General features: G+C 35.5%; 1 protein-coding gene across 6 annotated transcripts in view; it reads right to left on the bottom strand.

Moving 5' to 3' along the window:
* Window positions 1-22897, bottom strand: part of RFX3 (regulatory factor X3) — a 101517-nt gene that overhangs the window by 69396 nt on the left and 9224 nt on the right. The window contains exon 1 of one of the 6 annotated variants that reach the window (XM_056514899.1): window positions 340-598. The exons of 4 other annotated variants lie outside the window; for them this stretch is intronic. The gene's annotated coding sequence lies outside the window, so the exon portion shown is untranslated. Of the gene's footprint in view, window positions 1-339; window positions 599-22897 lie in introns of those variants that run through there. One more of the 6 variants, XM_056514901.1, reaches the window with a different exon arrangement.

The raw sequence follows: 22897 nt of genomic DNA, 5'->3' as shown, positions 1-22897 counted from the left end.
GCCCCTCTTTTCCCGCTCAGCCCCACGCCGAAACTCTTCGGGCCCCTCTCTCCCCTCTCAGCCCCACACCGAGACCCTTCGGGAGGCCCCTCTCTCCCCTCTCTGCCCCCGCTCTGGGCCCTTCTCTGCTGCCGGCTCCCGGCGCCACAGCAGCTCCGGCCCTCGGGCCGTCTCTCGGCAGCCCATGGCGTGCGGTGCCGAGGAGGCTCTGCAGGACAGCGGCTCAGCCGCGCCGGCCGCCTCGGGCGGGGGCCAGCGGGAGCCAGCGGCGGCCGGGCTCTGCCCCATCTGCCTGGACGACCTGGACAACGCGGCCCACGTGGGCACCTGCCTGCACACCTTCTGCTTCGGCTGCATCCGCCAGTGGGCCGCCGTGCGCGCCGCCTGCCCGCTCTGCCGGCAGCGCTTCGGCCGCATCCTGCACACGGTCAGGGCGGACGACGACTACCAGGAGTACGAGCTCGGCCCGTCCGGCTGCCAGCAGAGCGCCGCTGCCGGGCACGGCGGGCGCGGCACATCCCCGCCCTGGCGCTACCGGCTGCGCCCGCGGCCCCGCCGCGCTCCCGCTGCCTGGAGCCGGGGGCGGCCGCCGAGGGACCGGGGCAGAGCTCCGGGGAGCTCCGACACCTCCGCCCCATAGGCGGCAGGGCAGCGCTCGGCCGGCCCCGCCGCTGCACCGCCATCCCCTCGCACTGCTGGGGGCGCGGCTCACGGCCTCCTGCTCTGGAACGAACATCCAGAGGCCTTCGGAGCACGCGGCTCTCACAACCCCTTGGTATAATGCACGCTCTTTTTTCGTTACTTGCAGTAATAAATTACATTTCGTTTAAATTAATAAAGTGTTTTTCCTTAACCGATGAAGTTTACCTTTTCTCCACCGCAGTGGGTGGGTGGGGGGAGACAGTTGGGGCAGGGGAGTGAGCGACAGGCTTCATAGTGCTTAGTTCCCAGCTGGGGTCAAACCATGACACTCTGAACCTTTCAAAATTAGTCACGGTGGTTCCCTGGCGCAAAAAGGAGGAGCGAGCTAAAACTGTGATGGTTTTTAGGAGGCATATTCATAGTTCGAAGAATTTCAGTCTGTCTTCTTTCAAGAACTTACTATGCGCTGCAGATACTGAAACGAATTGCATTCCAAAAGGACAGTCCATTCACCTTTTTTTTTTTTTTACATACATGTTCCTTGCCTTGTTTTAGATTGCCTTACACAGATCAGCTGCATAGGTTAACAAGAAGATGGATTTTGTTTTCTGCTTATATGAAGTTTTCAAAAAATGCTAACAAGTCTCTAGGTATATCTAAGCAAGAAAAAGGAAAAAAAAAACAACAACCAAACAAACAACAAAAATTCCAAGATATATCACTGAAAAAAATGACAATTTTAACAAATTATGTACCTAAGTAGTATACAAAGTGCAAAAATAGAATGTGACCTCAAGCAAATAAGGGCATACTTCCTTTAGCAAGCTGTCATAAATTAAACTGTTACTGTTAGCACACTCTGCAATAAATGTCAGATAAGAATACATTCAGGAGTTAATATATTACATCAAAGTCACAATATATTAGCACTTTATCATTTCAGTCTTAAAAGTTACTTTCTAACTTTTACATGACGACTGATGTATCTTCCTGATAATCAAATTATTAAAAAATTCTGTTGTGTCTTAGTTTAGGATAAGCAGCACATTATTTGAAGCCCTATTTTATTAGAGCCAGAAACCAGACACAATGGTAGGAGAAGGTAATGACTAATAACAACCACAATACAGTTACCTTGGGATACACCTGAAACCTGGTACTATTGTGTCATCAGGAACATAGCCATCATTAAAGGAAAAGCAAAAAAAATAGTGCTAAAATACAAGACTTGCAAAAAACCAGTAATTAAGATTATAATCAGCCTAACAAATGTAGTAAGAATTTGATAGCAATTCCTGTCATGCAACCCTTATGAATGAATCAGTGAACCAGGGCACACACAACTTCATGTATGTCCTGAGAGTGAGTCTTTTTTATATAAACATACAACTGCAACACTATGGCCCAAGAGAGAGCCTGCCCCACGAGTAACTTCTTTGGACGAGAAAACATGCATATTAGTCTTTGAAGTTCTGAAACATGTATTTGCTGATACCCATATTTCAAAAGAGCTCTGAATGGAATTTAACAAGAAAGGTTGCCACCAGTGGCACAAAGTCCAGCAGGTGGCCAGTCATCAGTTGCAAGGATCAATACTGGGTACAGAACAGTTTAATGCCTTCATCAATGACCTAGAGGATGGAACACGGTACACCTCAGCAAGCTTGTGGGCCATACATAACTGCAAAGACTGGTTTGTAGACAGTGGGTGGTAGTGACTAAAAGCCATCAGGAAATCAATCTCCTTTTAAATTACTTTAGCAATTTACATTCTTACATTGACAAACAACAATAAGGATCAATCTTTGTGAAACAAAGGGATAAGATTAAGGAAAAAAACACTTGTACTTGAGTTCCAAAACATTTTTTTGGAGACTCATCTATGCTAAACAATTTTAGCCCTCAATTTAGCCTAATTTTTTCTCTGCTGATTTGGGTATTGTCAATTTTATACCAATATATTATTTTACTCAGATAAAAGCTCTTCAGTCTGACTGAAAAATACAGCTTACAAAAAGTACTAAAAAAATTAAAAAGACTGGCATCTCTTAAATCCTAGCCATTTCCTTCTAAATCCCACATCAAATTCAATGTGCTAAATCTCAGTATGTTAAAAAAAACCCACACTTTTGAGAAAAAAAAAAAAAAGAAGAAAAAATATCACAACCAAAAAACTCCCTAATACTTAGAAACACTAACTAAGGATCTGCTAAGAGGAATTAGATTCCTGAACACCTTCAGGTACGTAGGCCTAAACAATTAATTCTGAATAACACACAGAATTAGCAACATAGGGAACAAACTGCAATTTTCCAGATTAACACCCTTATTTCTGGATATTCCTTCCTCTTTAACAGACATGACAGATACTAGATGTAAGCCTTCAATTTAGAAAAATTATTGTAGCTCATAACCATCTCTCATAAAGTATAACCATAAGTCCTATATTATTTCACATTAAAACAGTGGGTTTTATCATATTAGTTTATTTTCCTGTGTCTTCCACTTTACCTATTTGGATTTGACAGTTTTGATACTGGTTTATTTCAAACAAGTTAAAGTGTTATTTCGGAGTATAAAATAAATTTTCTTTTCTCTGTAACTTCATTACTGATACTGCTAACAAAAATAAAAAAAATAAAATAAAAAAAAAACAAAAAAACCCAAAAAAAACCAAAAAAACCACCCAAAAAACAAAAACCAAAACCAACAAAACAAAATCTTGTTTTCAAAATAATATTTAAATAATTGTTTCCATACTAAAAGCAAACCAAAGTAGCAATCATTTTTCAAAGTTAACTTCTGAAACCTGAAGTGATAAGGTTTATACTTATATATATTTAGGGCATTGTTAAGGCTCTATCACATGCTTTTTTTTTCCTGTAGAGAGGAATGTCGCTATCAGTCATGCTTTCTCTTGCAACACAAATGTTTTGCAACTTTTACTTATCACTTCCATTACATGTAATGTAGGAAAGTTAGCACTAAAAACAACTGAAGAACTGCATAAGCTAAATACATACATTATTATTAGAGTGACAGAAAAGGTGACAAGTGTCTTGTGACTCCATTTGCTTTGTTTGTTAAGGAAGAGAAAGCTAATTAACTGCAAACACCAACCACAAAGACCTAGATCTGTTTATGTCAACAAAAGCTTTGGAGAAGCTAAAATGTATTTTACATTTAAACTTCATTCCCCCCTGCCCTGTCTCCTTTCAGGAAAGCAGGATGTTATTACAAAACAATAAGTATCTACAAAAGAGTGAGCAGATCAGGCATAAAAATTGAATATTTTCAATAAACAATTCCCTGTATTATTTTAAATGTGCATATGCTATATGAAATAAATATCTTCATTTTTTGATTATCATTCCTAGAATTTTGTTGTAAAGAATCACTCTGTACAAAAAATTGAATCTAAAAATCACAGCAATAGTAATTGCAAATTTAAACTCTGATAAAGAGAAACCTAAAGTCTTGTTAAAGCATGTGTTTTAAAGACACTTACAACTCTCTTTTTCACTGTCTTCTTCTATCACAGTTTCTTTTCTGGCAAAGTATAAGAAAGGGAAAAAAGCAGAAAGGGGGACAAAGGAAGGGCAAAGGAAGAGGTGGTGGACAGACAGAAAGAAAAGGATGAAAAGTGTTCTTTCTGTCCTCGTTTTTCTAACTGTTTAAGGTACAGAAGTCACTGCCTCTACAGCTTTAATGGAATCTTACTTAGTTTTTACTACATATTTTTTAAAACCTAAAAATTACTATCTTATATAGAAATCTATTTCTGCTACAATAGTTCTGAAACTTTTCCTTCCCTATTCTTTTATTGAGTGTCTTGATCTTTTCTACCTCCATTCAGAGCACTTGCTTATTACAACATGCTTCCTCAATCCTCCATCCTATAGTTAAGGTCTCACCAGCTGGCCTCACCAGCCAAATGTATTGATTCACCTGCACAAAATTTGATTTTCTAAAAACATCTTCCATTTAGAAACTGCTGTAACTGTCAGCTGTTCATAGAGAAAGGTGTCCAAGTAGACAACAAGAAATGAAGAGACCACATTATCAAGCTAAAAATTGAAATTCCTGGCCATTTTTAACACCTTTGTTCTTAAATTGACATATGCTAAAAAGTGAGATGAAGAAAAAACATGTTGCTAGAATCTTTAGAAATTCCAGCCACTGATAGTAGGAACTGAGGTGATCAGGTCCCTAGGAGAGTTAATGCTCAATTTAAAACACTAGGAGAGTTTGTTCAACCTCAGCTCAGAAAACAAAAATTAATAGAAAACAACTGCAGAAAAATCATGCAAGAAAAAAACCCAACTGTTCCTCTCCAGGAAATTAAGGAAGAATTAATTATAGGAAAAAAAAAAAAAAAAAAAAGAAAATTGGCCCACAGAGCGGCAGAAAAGATACCCACACACACACACGCGTGCACACACACACACAGACACACAAGGTGCAACAATGAGGTAAGGTACCAATTTATTAACATGGCCTTCTTACACATTCATTATAGTGTGGTAAACTAGGAAGTAGGTTGCGACTGAAGAGTTTTAAGAATACTTCCTATACATTTTCTACAAGAACTAGTATCTGCAGATGCAGTTTAATAAGGATAGCTCTTTCTCAAAGTGTGTTGTGTCTTATTCTTCAATTAAAAATACTCATTCATGTGCTCCAGGGTTTCTGATAAATCTTTATTACAGTGAATGCTGTCTAGATCTCGTTCCAGTTTAGCATGGTATAGTGGTATTCCAGTTCAGCCTAAAAAACGAATCAGGACAGAAGTCTACATGTTTTCAAGCAAGGTCAAAGAAAACCCCAAACATAAGAAGTTAACATTCCCTAACTAAAATGCCCATCACCACTACTACCATAGTACCTAAATGATACAAATACAGAAGTAGTACAATGAAGGCCATACAGTTATTTACATAACCATCCTTAAACAGTTAATGACATAGAAGTGGAAGTCTCTACACTCCCTCAAACCTTAAAAACCAAGTGGATAAAAACAAATTAATTACTGTAGAGATACCTGAAAACAGGCTGAGACACCAATTCTTATTTTTATGACAAGCACCTACTAGAAATACTATACACACCTGGCAGTTTTTAACTCCAAATGCATGCCTGCATGAAATCCATCACCTCATTTTTTTCTCACCGTCTCATGATTACTGATAAAGACTTACTGATACCTATAGAGATTTGAAATTATATGATAAATACTTATTTAATTTGCTTCTTTTTGATCTTTCTTCTCATAGTATGCAGAAATTTCTTTAAAACATGAAACATCTGAACTTAATTAAATATAATGGAAGATTAAAATACAATCACTGGCACAATCTTTCTTACCCCCATGTCATTTTAAGTGCTTTGAGTAGTTATCTCTCTCATACTAGATCATATTGATAAATCAGTTATCTGACCATAAAGGTAACGTACTACATTAGGAGTTCCCCTACAGTGACCGAGCTTATGAATTTACTTTTTAAAATTCAGCTAATGTAGATGCTAGTAGTTCAACTCCAATAGTATCACTGAAGACAAACTGATAAACCAATGTAGCTCTGTTATGTTACAGTCATGAATGAACATAAACTTCAAAAATTACCTTAATTATATTAGCTTCTAAAATACTATTGTGAATTACACAGACCTTAATACGCTACAAATGTTGCTAAGCTGCAGCTAATCCTAGAAGTTCTAGTCCATGGAAACTCTATTTTGGCTGCTTACTAACTTCATTTTAGTACAAATTGTGGTGGCTCACTGGGTCACTTGAGTATATTTGCTGATTTGGACAAATCATTGCAGAAGGCGTGTGCTGTACAATGTGATAATAATAAATCTCAGGTGATGTTAACCAGTTTCTTCAAAATGCAACTAATGTACTAATCCTCTTACTTTTCTCACCCCTTTCAGAATGCTTAGAATTCAACCTCTAATAGGTGATACGTGAGTGATTATATTCATTTTACTAGAGGGTTGAATTCAGAGCTAGCAGCAACACTGAGTCTCCTCAGCTAATAATATACTCAAAATGAACACCTATCTCCATATAGCCACTTGCTATTTTGCATGTCCTAAGTATTTAGCTGAGTTAAGCATAGAAAAAAAATCCTCAATATATCCAGTAATCATTTCATTCTCTATATAACCTCTAGCTAAAAAAACCAAAATAACTCTTAGGCATCCTGGCCCATGCAGTAAAGATCATTGTCTATGAGCTGAGAATCTTTTAAATTCTGTACTCTGTTTTCCCACACTCCTTTTCATGATCTTTGATATGTCTCTTTGCCTTTTCAACCATTCAACTCTCTTCATCAACACTCCCATCTCTGAACCAGTAATATCCAGTAGTAAAGAAATGGCAATAGACAGCATAAAATGAATTATTCACACATTTTAGGACTGAAATTGTTGACTGTAATAATTGAGTCTTTTCAGATATTTCCTATGGAAAGAAGATCTGGCTAACATTTACGACCAATAAATCAATTCCCAAATACCTAATCATTTTAATTCAAATATTCCCAGATGAACAATAGGCACTGACAGTAATTGAAAAATCTGTAAAAATTAGATTGCCCATTTAAAAGCAAATCATGAGGAATAAGCTCATTGCTGAACAGCAGGTCATACAGTAAGTTACGCAGTGACAAAGCCATGGGAACGTTGACATGGGATCTTTTTAATCACACCAGCATAAATGAAAAGCAAGGAATAGTTCTATGCAATTTAGTTTAGCATCTAGACTATCACTATGCTCTAGCATTTAGTTCAGATTTAACTCAATAGGTTTTTTAATTGATTAAGGTATTTAACTGACTAAATTAATGAAATTCAACTCACCATGAACAATTCTATTTCTTTAATTATGTCCTTACATCAGTCTTTTACTAGCAGAGTCTATACTATCCTAAAGCATCTTTAATAAACCAGAGAGCAAAAGACCACTGAAAGCATTTTAACTAAATCATATCATGTTGCATTCAGAATAAATTTTCTGAAACTGTAGCTGAATAGCTCAATTATTCAATGCTAGTATCTGGTTTTAATCAGTATTGTACCAAAAAAAGAAAATACAATCCTATGCAAAAGTGAATACATAGGTATCTATTAATTCGAAAAAGAAAAAGTTTAATAAAATGGAGTAAGACATGTGGAAGAATGTGTAGTTATTTTGCATTTCTGTGGTAATTGTCAACAGACAGAAGCATGGATCAAAAATGTAGTGAAAACACGTATTCCCAGCCCCACACCAGGAACATTCCCTGACCACCACGATCTTCCAAAAAATTGAGAGTGATCTCTGTGACATTGGTCAGCTCCCTCAGCATTCCTGTCTGCATTTTCCCAGAATCAATGGACTTTTGTATGTCCTGTTTGTTTAGTCACAACCTGGCACCCCTTCACAGAGGACAAATCTTCCATGATCCACAAGTTTTCCACCCGTACCTTCAACACCTGAATGTAGAGCTTACCAGCAAAGACCAGGGTCAAGAGTGTACCTTGGGTACCTTGGCCTTTACCATTGTCCTTTTCTACCAGATCTGCCCCAAACTGCATCTAGAGAACACATCTTCAATTACTGTTTGGACATTTCATTTCCTATCCTCCCTTCCACACATTTCTATATTTAAATAATCTCCAAAGAGAGCACTGACAGCAACTTATTTTTCACAGTGATCAGCTGTTGCCTTTTGATCAAACTCACTGTCGCAAGACTGTGGCATCACAATGGTTTTAGTCATACAGCTACAGTTTGATTATTTGTTGATTCGACCCAAAATTAAACTACTTGCTTTTTTCATTACACATTTGTCTCACAGATCGAAGAAGAAATAAAGAATGCAAGTGAAAAGTGCAGGGAAGAACTGTAGTGTGCGGTCAGAAGTGACTAATGGTACAAGATGGGAGTCGAACTCTCCAAACTTAAGGCATCGTTACCCGGTAAAAGTTTTTTTTTTTCAACACTACAATCGTTTTGTTTAAGATATTAAAAATAACAATATCAAAGAAAGCTGAAATAGTACTAGAATTCATTTGGGAACATCCTCTTCCTCCAAACTCAAATGCATGGCACAATTTACATGTTAGTGATTTTTTATTAAATTACCTAGTCAAACACATTAAGGAAATGAAACTTTTTAAAACAACTGATGTATGTCTGAACCTATAACAGTATGTTTTTACAGTGAGCATTACTGCAATTATAAACTAATATTATTTTGAAATAACAATACCAGATACATCCTACATTTGCCACTTTTATAAAAGCACTGGCATCCCAATTAATTATTCAAAGGAACTACACTGATTTTAATGTCACATTTGTCATGTAAAAGCAACCTTCAAGTTCAAAAGAGACTGTCTTCTACAGAAAAGGAAAAACAGTCCTTGCTACTGAGACTTCAAGTAATTACAGTATTATTTATCTAATGATTAGAGGCTTAATATATTTTATTTTAGTGAGGTAAATTACTGTAAGGTGGTATCACCACTATTCTCATATTCATGTAAAAACTGAATGGCATGCTATCTCAAGACATGAATAACTTCACGTTACCGATTGATTTTGGCTTGGTAGGTATATTCCATGATCAAGTAATAGAAAAGGTTTTCTTTATAGGTCAGCACCTTCAGTGACTGCAATAGAAAATTTCTGTGCTTCTAGAAAGACCTAGAAATTACCCAAGTTCCAAACACAGGGCTTTTTGTTCTACTATGCTTCAAAAATTAAATCATGAGAGACAGCAATTCACACACTATATCTGTACAATTCTTAAAAGAGAAGTTCTTAATGAAACTTCTCATCAATAACTAATACAAAATAGGTAGCCCCAAGGGCTACATTTAAAGGGCATTTTCAGAATAGTCAAAAATTCTATTAAAAACATAAAACACAAAAACTAGTATATTAAGGTATAAATGCAAAGTTGCATGTAATATTTAGCAATACTATTTAGATACTCTCCTATTTATTACAATATAAAATGCATTTGGAAGAAAAATGGCAAAAAAAAAGGGTTTTTTTCTCAGAATACTACAGAAATCTTAGATTCTCAATTGTCAGAAATATAGGAAAATACCTAAGAAAATCTGTAAATCTTAGGCAACTCAGAATTTTCCAATAATGAAAACCTTGCAAAAAAAAGGTAAAACGCGAGTGTTCTGAAGAATTACTTTCCAGAAATAGAAAAATACATAAAACTCATATAAACAGGCATAAATCTCATATCCTGAAAATTCCATCTCTCTCTTCAAAGTCACCATTAAAGATTATTTTTGTACATCTTAGTCCTCTCTAGATAAAAGTAGATACTACACAGTAGCTTCCTACACCTTTCTTTCCAATACAAGTAACTTTAAAACCTTCAAAAGTGCATCAAAAACAGGGATACCGAACACATAAGTTCAGGTTCAATGCACAAACAGCATTCTGTTATATCTGATTAACAGCTATGTTTTACGTGATGTAGACCTATTAAGTTGGGTGTTAAGTATTTAATTATGCAGAAAAACATCTCGTTGACATTCTTCACTCTTCTTGGCAGATAAACGTGGCATAAATAACAGTAGATGATCAAAGAGTGAACATTGTACATGGGTATATTTATGAAAGAAGAATATCATACATGCTCCAGTAGCATATAAATAGCAATTAAGTCCAAAAAATTAATTAGATCATGTAGTCCTCCACACAACAACTACATTTAATGCTAATATAGCTTTTTTGCATGGAAGCATTCACTGCTTCGGTCTGTTCTTTTACCCATTAAAAAAACTCTGCATTTTTGAACATCTTGTAATTTTACACAGCATTTAACTACATAAAGCAACATTATTGCTTGTATCTGTTATTTTAGTCATAGTTAGTGTATTGAGTATACCAGTACAAAAAATAAACAGAAAGCATATGATATGTTTGTTTCAGAATTGGTGTCTGGTAAGTTATTCCAAACTATGCTTTTCAACTTACAGATACTAAACAAAAAAAATAACCGTTTTGACTTCTTACACTAAATTGTGGTATAATTGTTCTTCCAATTAATCAATATGAGAATAGAATATGTTCACATGAAATGGAAAATTCTGAAAATAAATTTGCATATCAACAGCACTAATTTTTAAAAAATAGAATTAAACACACAGTGCCATGCCACAACACAATACATTTCATGGCAATCAGTAGCAGGATAAATGTACAGCCCAAGAGACTACACAGATTTTTTACCAACCTTCTTGTTTGATATTGTCCTCTGAACTTCAGAGACTACTTCCTCCTAGTCTTTCTTTTTATACTTCCAAACACTTGAACAAATTTCCTAAAATTACATATTCTTACAGTTAAAAATAAATAAATACAATTGAAAGTATTTTCTTTTCTCTTTTGCTCGCCTTTCATTTTTGTTCTTCAAGATTTTCCACTGTTACATGCTACAAGACTCTACAATAGGTTTTTTGTCCTCTCAGTTTTTAGTTATTATATTAAATATTTTTTTCCTCTTTCATAAAAGTTGTAAAGTCTAAGAAATGCAAAGTATCCTTTCCAGATAAAAGTTTCACCTGAACTTCCCTAAAAGCATAGGAAGCAAAGAAACATTACTATCATATCGGACACAGAGTCAAATATCTAATCTCTGCTCTTTTGATTTGAACAGAAAAGGGTGTTTTCTTTGGTTTCTTAAATTCAGAGGCAAGCAGCCTGATAGGTTAGGTACCCTGAATGAAGTAGAAGCCTTAACCCACAAATCCAGTTATTATGTTTGCCCAACAAGAATATTTGTAAGTAACTATTCTAAGCAACATCTCTGGTCTAAAAGGTGAAAACAATCACTGATACAGTATATAGAAATCCAGCTATGCAGGAAAAGGGGCACAGAGAGTTGAACAAAGTTAATGACAGCATTTCTGGAAAGTAAATACATTCTTACAGGAATTCTGATTGTAATATACATGATTTAAGAATATGCATTTGCCATTATAAATACTAGATACTATTGTTACAATGTAAGGTTAAACTGCCTAAGACTTCCCTGAAAATATCACAACTACACAAAACAATTCTCAGTAAAAATACTTTTAACAGTCATAATCTATGAAGGCTGTAAAAGTTACGTTTCTGTATTTTTAAATTTCTTCTTTCTGTCTCCTAGCTAAAATTTCATTATCAGATTTTAACTTTATTCTAAGTTACAATCTCCAATTCTCTAAATCCTTCAAACTCTCCTAGCTCTCCAGCTGTGGCAGTAGTTACTTTATCAAATAAATACCTCCGTAGTGCACAAAATTAGTTAGCAATCCACAAATGCTAGTCAAATGCTTTTGCTTAGATGTCAGACTCAGACTAGGTTAGACTCCTAAATAATTTTAAGCTTTAAAATTCTAAAGTTTAAATGAGTGCATAGTCTAAATTACAAACATAATACAAATTCAGAACACTATTCAGACTACCGCTTAACTCACAATTCAAGTAACAGAACTCAATTTTTGAGTACAATCACATAAAAGCATCTTGTTTCATTGATCATATCCAAAGTATGTCTCTACCACCATGCTAATACTCTTCACCATGAGAATTCTAGTGTCAAATGAGCAAAAATTTAATAAGAAATTCTTTACTGTGACGTTGATGAGACCCTGGATCAGGTTGCCCAGAGCAGTTGTAGATGCTCCAACCCTGGCAATGCTCAAGGACAGGCTGAATAGGGCCTTAAGCAACCTGGTCTAGTGGGAGGTGTCCCTGCCCATGGCAGGGGAGTTGCAACTGGATAGTCTTTAAGGTCTTTTCAAATCCCTTAACATTCTATGATTCTATCAAAATAATGATATTAACAGTTAAAATGGAGAATACTATCTGTAGTCAGACCTCAGAGGTCCACTGAAAAGCTTTTTTCAGAATTCAGATTTAAATATTCCTGAGATAAAAACCACTACTGATAAATATCTAAACATACTGAAACACCAAAATCCAGTGAAACATCTTTAGTCAAGCCTTTAACTTCCAAATGTTTAATTTTATATTTTTTCTTCAATAATGTACAGAGCCTAGAGCTGCCTCTGTACCAGTAACTAAAGATGAACATTTTATACTCTTAGAACAGTTTTTATCTATTCTGAAAACAAAGGGTGCCATATTAATGGAATGTAACAGGTTGCAAATAAGTAATTTGTCCTTTTTTGAAGGTAACTGGTCTTTACTATAGTGACACTTCAACACCATCCCAAAACCAGATACAGGAACTGAAAAGTGGTGTTAATCTAGTGTCAATCTGTTTCTTTATTTAACAACTAGTGTTACAATTTTCAACTGTTAGGCAGATCAAAACATTGAAACTGAAATGTATTCATCCAGAATTACAACTATCATTATTTTGTGAGATGATTTTTGTCTGTCATTCCAAGTGACTTGCTTGTCCATATATTTCTACCTTTCACACATAAGAGGTCTTAAAAATATGAAATACTGACAGATTAGTGACATAAAACAAATCTCAGTTACTCAGTTTTATTTATTATCTCTTAACAGTACAGTGACCAGATATTTCCAAACTTTTCTAAACAACATGTTTATCAGTACAGCTAGCAGTTTCTATGAAGATCCAGTACAGGTCAATTTATAAAAGAGGTTGAGATTAAAAAGCAATCTAAAGTGGTTACTAAATACTCTTTTTTGTTAACAAGTAATTCAATGTTTCTTTGTCTTCCCCAATGTTCCAAAACTATTAGACATCAAAGTCATTAATTTTAAGCACCTTGTCACGATTTTTGTACCTCAATTTTCAAAATTACTTTCATTTTGCAAAGAGGTTCACCACTTTGAGAAATAGAACCTCCCTAAATTCAACACTAGTTTACTGTGAAAAGAAAACCATGACAACTGTTTGTACTCTTGCTTTATTATTACATCCGGCCTGGTCACTATTGGAAATTCAATCTATTATTGTTGCTAGGAGCCTGTTGCTATGCAACCTAAAAGGGTTATGCAGCACTTTCAGGCTGAGAAGCCTTGAAAACACCACAGGCCTTCTCCTATGTCTCTAACCAGTTTATTTAAATAGATGAACACTCTCCTTACTCAACCCCAATTCCAGGCATATCCTTAAAAAAGTTACAATGACAAATTCGAATACTGTATACAAACACAAACCCAAAAAACTACACAGAAGCAAAATCTCTGACCTATGCTGCATGCTACAACAAAGCAGACAGCAGTATTTCCTCTAATCCATCATTTATTTAAATTAGCAGTTAACTCCAACCCAAAGTTAAACTCAAAGTTTAACCTTCACATACTAACCAGCTAGTATAATGGAGTTGGTAAACATCTCTGCAAAGGTATTTTATAATAAACTTTTGACAGAACAATACATTTTTGTAGGATTTTCATACTCTAGATCATAAAAGTGGGATTTTGAGGGAAAAAATTAATTTAATAACTCTAAATTAGCAGAATATTTATTATTTATAATCTACATCAAAAGATGTCCAACAAACCTCTAACTAGATTTCAAGTGAGTTCTGTTTTAGCGTGTCTTTGTCACCTTTACACATTCTACGTATTAGAGAACTATGTAAATCTCTGCAAATTAATTTCTTTCAGCATTATTTTTGTAAATCTGCTGAAGAATGGCTACGAAATGACATGCAAAAGATCTGATTATTATGGCTTTTCTTTCTAATAATCTGGGGCAGTTCCAGGCTGCGTCAAAGGACATGTTGTTCCATGGCACCAGAATTAAGAATACAGCATTTCCTCCAGCTTGGTCATTTAAATGGATCCATACAACACTGTAGGATGGATTGTGAATATTTGCTGTCTGGCTATCCAAAGTGTTGGGAGCGAAAAATAAGTTGGAAATGCCTCTTCTTCAATGGTAGCACCTATTTTTGCTTATCTTTTCAAGCTAATTATTTTGTTAGTATGTTTTTCTGAAACTTCTAATCCTCTTTTGAATAAGACAGGCACATCAGAAGAAAAAAGAAACCAAACTTATAATAAATTTAATTTATCAATTTATTAATTTATTTATTAATTTAATTAATTTAATAAATTAATGCACTGTCCCAAAAGTTATTGAAAACGTTAAGATTAGTTATCTAGGCAATAGATGTAACAGACAGTGCCACAAAATGCAATCCAGTAGTCATGAAAGGAAATGCTATTGTTTATCCTTTCCAAACTGCTGTGTACTACTCAGTGACTGATGTTTTCTAGGGGAACCATGAAAACAATAAGAAATAATAAGCATGGTTGGGGGTAAAACAGCAAATAATCAGCAGAATTCAAACTCTTCCAACTACAACTTTGTTGCTTTTCCAGAATTTTTATGTTTTCAAAATATTTTTCAAAGACAAAACTGAACTTTTCACCTGTGTCAGGCTAACACTCAAACAATAAAAAACCTGCCTTGCCCCCTGTACTTGAAGGATTTAGCCTGGAACAGCTACCAATCCAGTAGAGACTACAACCAAATGCCAGAATGAAACACATTCTATCAACTTCTACAGACAAATCTGAAGAGTTGGTGTGTATAACCACCATTGTCAGTTAACTTTTTATGATTTTATTTAAAAAGGATCACTGTAATATGTTACCATAGACATAACCACCTCAAAGATGAGAGGCTGCTTGGCAACACCAACAACTAGATACAGCTAGAGGTGTAATAGAAGCATGTCACACTGTAAAACTACCTATAGGTTTAGAATTAAAAAGTAGGTACTGATTATCTGAATTAAGTTCTGCAGTCAACCTTTTGTTAGAGCTTTTTATGTACTTCTGTGCTGCCCAAGAATTTATTAGAGACAAGGAGGTCTTTATCATAGAGAACAGATGCAAAGCATTGTCCATCCACCATTTTTCGTTAGATGTTCTCCTCTAAGTATATTTACTTTAATGTTACTGATGTAAATGAAATTTGTAGACATCAGTGGTTTCTTTACACAAAACAGAACAGGGCCTTGATGCCTTTAGTCTGGTGAGACACTCTGGTTGTCTTCACTGACGGTTTAGCAAAATAAATTTGACCAGAATCTCACTATAACTAGCTAAGGACAAGCCTAAGATTCCCTCATCCTTTATTATAGAACTCACTCGTAAACTGGCCATTCAAATAAGTTATGCAAGCTGAACATTCCCTTGGCTCTAGGGGAAAATTCCACATTAGTAAGATGACATATAAAGGTAACGTTTCACCCATAATTCTAGAAACCTATTTTTAGGATAGAGTTCACTACCACCACAATAAATCCAGACCAAATGCATGCACAATTGCTCCTGAGTTCCCTGAAACAGCAGCAAATATACCCACTCCACCAAAACCCCCAAATAACTCAAGATCTTGCTTCAATATATTCTTCAAGGATTCCACTTTGCAATAAGTGGGGTTATTTTCTGCAGAGTCTGGAGATTTTCCTGTTCTCATGTAGCTGTTAAAAGAAACAGATTTGAATTTCTAAATTCAAGTTATTTCAAATTATATCAAACCGACTTACAGAACATCCTTCCAAATACATTTTTAAGTATCAATTCCATATACATTGCCATGAAGTAGGCTAAAGCACCCCAAGAGAAAGCTCGAGATTAGCAAACATGAAAGCAAAGCGGCTGTTGGCAAATAAAAAATCAGGCAGTCCCTGAAAGCCAATCTCAGCACCTGTAAGCTATCCCTATAACCAACTGGGTATACGTCGGCACTGTGTGATGCTTAGCAGACAAGTCATACCCCACTATCTCAGGTAAACTGTTAAATATTAAACCACATCCAAGCCAGGCATCCAACAACAGCAGGGAGAAAAACCCAAAAACCCAGCCAATCTGTGGATACTAAACTGCATAGCCTAATAACAAAAGTGAGTGCCATAAAAGTACTGAAGAAATAAATGTAATTGCAAAATATAAAGAAGCAGATATCACTGTCACTAATGATGATACAATAAAGCAGCAAAAAAAAGAACTACATTATAAACCGCAAAGGAGGTAAGAAACGCTGGCAAAAAAATTCAAGACTGGCATATACTTTAACTTGAAAGAATAAAAGAAAGAAAGGAACATTTACAAACTTTGAAATTTAGAAACACATTTACAGAAAGTTGTCCCCATAAAATACTGCTTTATGTCCTAAAGATATCCTTTACCCTGCCCTACCATCTGAATTTGAAGTTTCTCTTCAGAAATCTACTACTTAGCTTTGTAACCATTTATTTGAAGTCCTATAACTGCAGCAAGGCAACAAATATTTCACTGTGTTTACTATGTTCTGTCTTTTTTTAATTTAATAAATTTATACTTAATTTAAGAGCCAATTCAGCAGCAGCAATTCTAGAGGAAATACACAAGAAATGCATTATGCTGAAAGCAATGACAAAAAACCTCTCACTCCAAAAATAATATTCTACCAAACATGCTTGAAATTTACCATCACACTTGACAACATTATTTAAGATATTAATTATAACTTTGTTTGCCTTCCTGTGTGACCTCTCAGAACATTAGCTTTCACAAGCACATATTTATTCACAAGACACTGTTAGTACCAGCGTTTATTTTTATGTCACATTAAATGAAATATATTTGAATATTTTAAATACATTCAAATTCATACACAAAACAATAAACCAAAAAATTCCGTAAGCCAAATGTACAAAAAAAACTCCCACATGGCTTTTTGTTGCCCTCACTGTAAAAGACACTCAATTCCAAACAGCACAGTCTGTTCTGCTTTTCCAACTTAACAATACTGAGCACCTGAAAAGATAGTGATTTCAACAAGCCACAGCTTGCATTTCCTGGATAGATACCAATATTTTATTTTTATTCCTTGTGTGACTTAGAACAAACCACTTCAACTTATATTTTCAGCTTACAAGCATTTATTTATAAGCAATATCCTAAAATTATTAAATCTTTACTCACCACTACCTTTCTCTCAAAGAAACAGTTCTCTAAGCTCTTAGCTAAGATTGACTGTAGAAAGCATTTGAAAACATGAAATTGTAAAATGAAAATATGCATAAGGATTCTTATTTAAAGAATTTAAACTTAGCTAGGTTTATGTAGTATGGGTTTTTTGCCCTCAAAGAAAAAATACTGAGTTAAAAAAAAGTACAATGTAAAACCCAAGTGAAGAAAAGCATACCAGCACACAGAAATGCAAATAAAAATAATAAAAAGGTAAAAAAATAAGGAACATTTATTAATTATTAAAAAATATGAAAGAATGTCATTAATCAAGCTGGTACTGTACAACAGTGAATACTTAACTAATCTCTATGTTTACAGTAATTGTACTTATCATACAAACTGAATATTGCGAATTGCACAATTGGATCCAAAGCGTATTTTTTGTTTATTTGTTTTCTGGCTTCTAGTGTTACAAAACATTCCTAACAGAAATTTTAATATCATACTACAAAAAGCTTGATGCCCAAGAAGTTTAAGTAATATTACTTTCAAAAGATGGTTTGACAAAACGTAATGGTAACTGATTTTTATTATTTGGTGCTTTTTTTTTTATTAGGCTGCAGCATACTGCTACTAGAGAATAAAAAACCAATTCAAATATAAAGAACATTCAGCAACAATATTTATTCAAGATTTATGCCATGAACAGCAGAAACTGAATTTGATTTCTAAGTCTTAAAATAAAGACATACAACTATATAACATATCACTTCATTGTTCTTACATAATTGCCAAGTAATAGCAAAAATAACATCAAACAAGTATCATTAGCTATCTCATTTATAGTATAGAAATATAGAAATCTAAACTACAACACATACAAGACCAACACTGAACACTAATTATATAAATTTTGGATAGGCTTATTTTGCTTGTTTTCCTTGTTGCAGCTCTTGTTTTGCCCAGCAGGATTTCTACTACTTGAATTTCTTGATATTCATTTTAATCACTGACTTTAAAAAGTCAGGCAGGACTTGACACGAACATTCTAAAAGAAGCACATTAGAATAAAGGTACTTGAAAAGGTACTGACCACGTCATGGTGTTAGATCTTTTAGGGCACTTTTGAGTTTCACTGGGCAATCATACACTTTGTTCAATCAGAAAAATGATTTTTCCTTGGAAAAAAATCACTGGAAATACTTTATGGAAATCCTACATCCCTCTTTAACTGAAATTCTCAAATTTGACAGTTTAACAAATAATGAATAAAATAAAAACTCATTCTAAATAATGTATTTTCTTATCCAGGCCTTACTCATTCAATTCAACTCAGATTAGCTGATATGAAATATCTCCATTTAAATAAAGGGATTACTTTCAAATACTGCCATGATTATCAAGACTACATTTATCATAATTACTAATGTATACATATGTTTTTGCTTATCTCTCAGGCAGTGCTAAACAAGAGTAAGAGAAATCAAAGTACATTAATTTTGCTATGGATCTGAATATCCCATCATGATAAACTCCAGCCAAAACAAACAAAAGACCCCCAAAGAGAACCATTTCAGTCAACAGAAGCATTAATTATCAACCTATTTTTCTGATTTCACCAGTAATAGCTACTCTAATGCACACTTCCTTAGATCCTTGCTCTTGATCTCTATCATTGCTATTAATTTTATATCTGCAGCTATATGATAAAGTAAACACTTTTTCAAAAACTAACATCTCTTTACATACACTCAAAAATGATCGTCCTTGCTTCTGAAATCCATTTTTTTTGGACACAGTCCAGTTCTTATCAAAATGAACAGAGATACAGGCAAGTTACAGGAAAATATTTGAGATATCCTGATTACAAAAAAGACCCCCTCTTCAGATTGCTGGCAGTTTTGTACATTGAACATCACTTATAAATCATCAGGCAGTTGGCCAAATATAGAATGTTTCATCAACACCCTTGAACTTGCTTCAACAAAGGAAATTATCCAGTTTATTTTAAAATTCTGATTTTTTTTCCAATAAAAATACTGTTTGCATTCTTTCACTTTTAATTTATTCTTCTCTTTTGCTACAACAAAATCAAAACCTGCCAATTAAGACTTTGATAAATACACACCAAAAATATCCACAGATGTCAGCAGGGTTGGTTCTGCCAGGTATTCAACCAAGGCCCTTCTGCCTTTTATAAAACCCTTTGTTCATCACTGTCTTTCCTGAAGAGACCTAAAAAAATGTTTTCCTGCTACTGCGATTTTCTCTACAGCTTTTATTTTTCTGCCTCTGCAGGACTCCAGTGCAAAGTCTTGAGGTTTCATTCTAAAATATTGTATAAATAAATGTAAGGAATCCAGTCTATGTCCAGACCTAAGTTTGCAAAATCCATAGAATGAAGTGTTGGACCAAAATAACAGAAATGTAACGCGTTGAAGAAAAAAGGAACCCAACAGTTGCGTTATTGGGGATATCATCTCCTGGGTACCAAATCCAGGTCATGTAAGTCAAGAGGACTACTTTGTGACTCTAGCTCTATCCCTCCACTTTTACCTACAGATGTGAGGATTCAAATGCTGTCCTAGGAAACTGAGCTGGCCAACAAGACTAGAAGGCAAACTATATCATGTCTAGGAACTTCTGCTGTAGAACAAGAATCACAAGTAAAATCATAGTATAGCTTGGGCTGGTGGTGTGGATTTCAGGAGCTGCCAATCCCAACTTAACTCCCAAAGCAGGTTCAGACAGCTCACCAGGGCTTTATCCAGTCAGAGCTTGAATATCTCCAAAGATTGAGATGGCAAAACCTCACTTGGTCCAAGCTGTACTTGGGCTGTCCTCATGGGAAGAAAGGTTCTTCTTGTCTCCAATCTAAATCTCTCGATTCAACTCACAAAACTGTCTCTCATCCATTCACCACATGCTTCCATTGGAAGTGCACTTCCAGGAAAGGCTGCTGATGGCATGCCTGTAACTCTCTCAAGATTGAACAAGTTCCTGTTGTCCAGTGCCTACGTACAGATATGTGCACTCTAGCTACTGACTTCTTAGTGGCCCTTTGCTGAACTTACTCCAACCAACTCCTTTCCCACAACTGCAGAAGAGTGAGAGTAAAAGCAGAAATGCCTGTGAATGTTGTATAATAAATACAGAGGAGAGGTGGATAAACATTTCTCTCAATTTCCTGCATATACCTGTGTTCATACAGCCCAAGAGACATTTTTTATCTTCCCTTCAGCCAAGGCACACTGCTAGCACATGTTCAGCTACCTGACAACCACAGATCTCAGGGCCTCATCCAGCCTGTAGTCCCAGCCACTCTGTCCCAGCCTGCAGTCTGCAGCTACAGGTCTCTGAAGTCCTAGAGAGCTTCATAGGACTGGCATTCCTCTCCCTTTTGGCCTTGAAGATTATTGTAGAAATAGGTTAAAAGAATAATTTTTTTCAGCGACTGTTTTTGTTCTAGATTTCACTAAGACAACTGTATTTATAATAGGCAATCTGTATGTCTGCTGTAAGGAAAGATAAGCTTTCTAACACTCTGTGAAGGATAGTTAAGAGATTATTTGAGAAATTATGCTCAATACAGAAATTACATACCAGTCAATAATGTGAAAACCACCAGTTTTACCCTTTGCCCAAACACAAGCAACTCCATTTGACAAGTTGAACCACCTAGATTAAAATAAAATGTCCTGCTAGATAGTTCTTATTCCTAAGAAATTATCCGTCACATTTCTTTCACTGTTCAAGGAAAAAACCCCCTAAAAATCAACCAAATACATACCAATCACAAACTGCACACCATCCTGCACTGAGTACCCTAAGCATCTCCTGTTCCTTCGGTTTTATTGATGCCTTAAAGATCTAGAAATGATCAACACACTTTTAAGACAGTATAGAACAAGGGGTAATATAAAGGCTGGTCTTCATTAGAAGCCTCCAAGGGGCAGGTTTATAAGTTTAGCAAATTAGCATAATTGAAAAGAATCCTCAATTAGAAGCACAAGCAATGAGGTAATTCCCCCTTGGTTCTACCCCTTCCTGAAACTCCCCCCCACCTTAGATAGGAAGTAAACTTTTATGAACATTTATGAAAATCTGTCTCCAAGAGCTGGTTTGAACCTTGGCTCCCAAAGAGAATCAAGACAGGATAGGGGCCTTGGAGCTTCTGGAATGTGTTTTGTCTTTCTGCCTATCAGGGAAGGGAAAAGTACTGGAGCTATCTAGGAACTATATAACTATACAACAATAGTCTACAGAAATATATATATGAAGGAAATATAAAAACAAAAATCATTCTGGCATCATTATGGTAAACTTAACCATTTCCATACTAGCAATTTAGATGTTGTAACTAGAGCACATGCTTTTGAATCAGCCTGTGGAAGACAGAAGTACTTCATTAGAACAAACATATTTTTAAAAACAAAGTCTAAATATTAGCCAAAAAGAACAGATCACTGGGAGGTCAGAAGCATAGCTATAAAACAAAGTTATACTTGTGACCATGCAGTTTGTTTTACAGAGATAACACAAGTAATTTTATTAGAGGATTTAACATATTATGAATCAACATCTCATTTCCCAGTGTTAACACCCAATTATATCTTCAAACCATTTTTAATGGCCAAAACCTGTTCCTTTCCCCTTCTTATACTGCAAACTCTGGGATAAGTACTAAAGTTTCTGACCAAAACTTATACACACACACACACACACACACACACACACACACACACACACACACACACATACACACTGCTTACTTCATGACAGATGACAAAAACGTAACTTCTATTTTCCTATCTGCCAGATCCCCTTGTTTTTCTGACTTGGACATTATATCTTTTCCCATTTTTTAAAATATGGGAAGAAAATGCTTGTAGTTTTTCAAAATATTCATTATTTTCAAGTGCAGGAAAAAAAAATGAACTGATGGTTCCAGTTCCTTTTTTCAGTAGGCTACAGACGGTCAGTCTGTTGATGTTGAGCTTTCAAGATATTCAGCTGTGTCTGAAAAGTTACCCTCCTTGGATCATAGCCTGTAATAGAAAACACAACTATGCTGACACAAGAACTTTTGAGTACCTCAAACTTACAGCTGTGCTGGGGACACAAGCCATTAAAAGCTGCTGAGATTACAGCACTGACTTGTTACAAGTCTTAGCCAAACAACCTAGTATTTCATCTTGAAATCAAGCAGTGGGAGCCCTTACATGGCAATCTTTCACATGCAAAGTAATCCTAAAACTCCTCTTCATCTCAGTTGCCTGAATCATGTTTGCGATAAACAAACTAGTAACTGGTGACTTGAGATCGAATGAAGAA

The sequence above is a fragment of the Oenanthe melanoleuca genome, chromosome Z (assembly GCF_029582105.1).
Source record: "Oenanthe melanoleuca isolate GR-GAL-2019-014 chromosome Z, OMel1.0, whole genome shotgun sequence".
Taxonomy (NCBI): domain Eukaryota; kingdom Metazoa; phylum Chordata; class Aves; order Passeriformes; family Muscicapidae; genus Oenanthe; species Oenanthe melanoleuca.
Note: the sequence above shows the minus strand (reverse complement) of the source record. Positions and strands in the feature narration are given on the sequence as shown.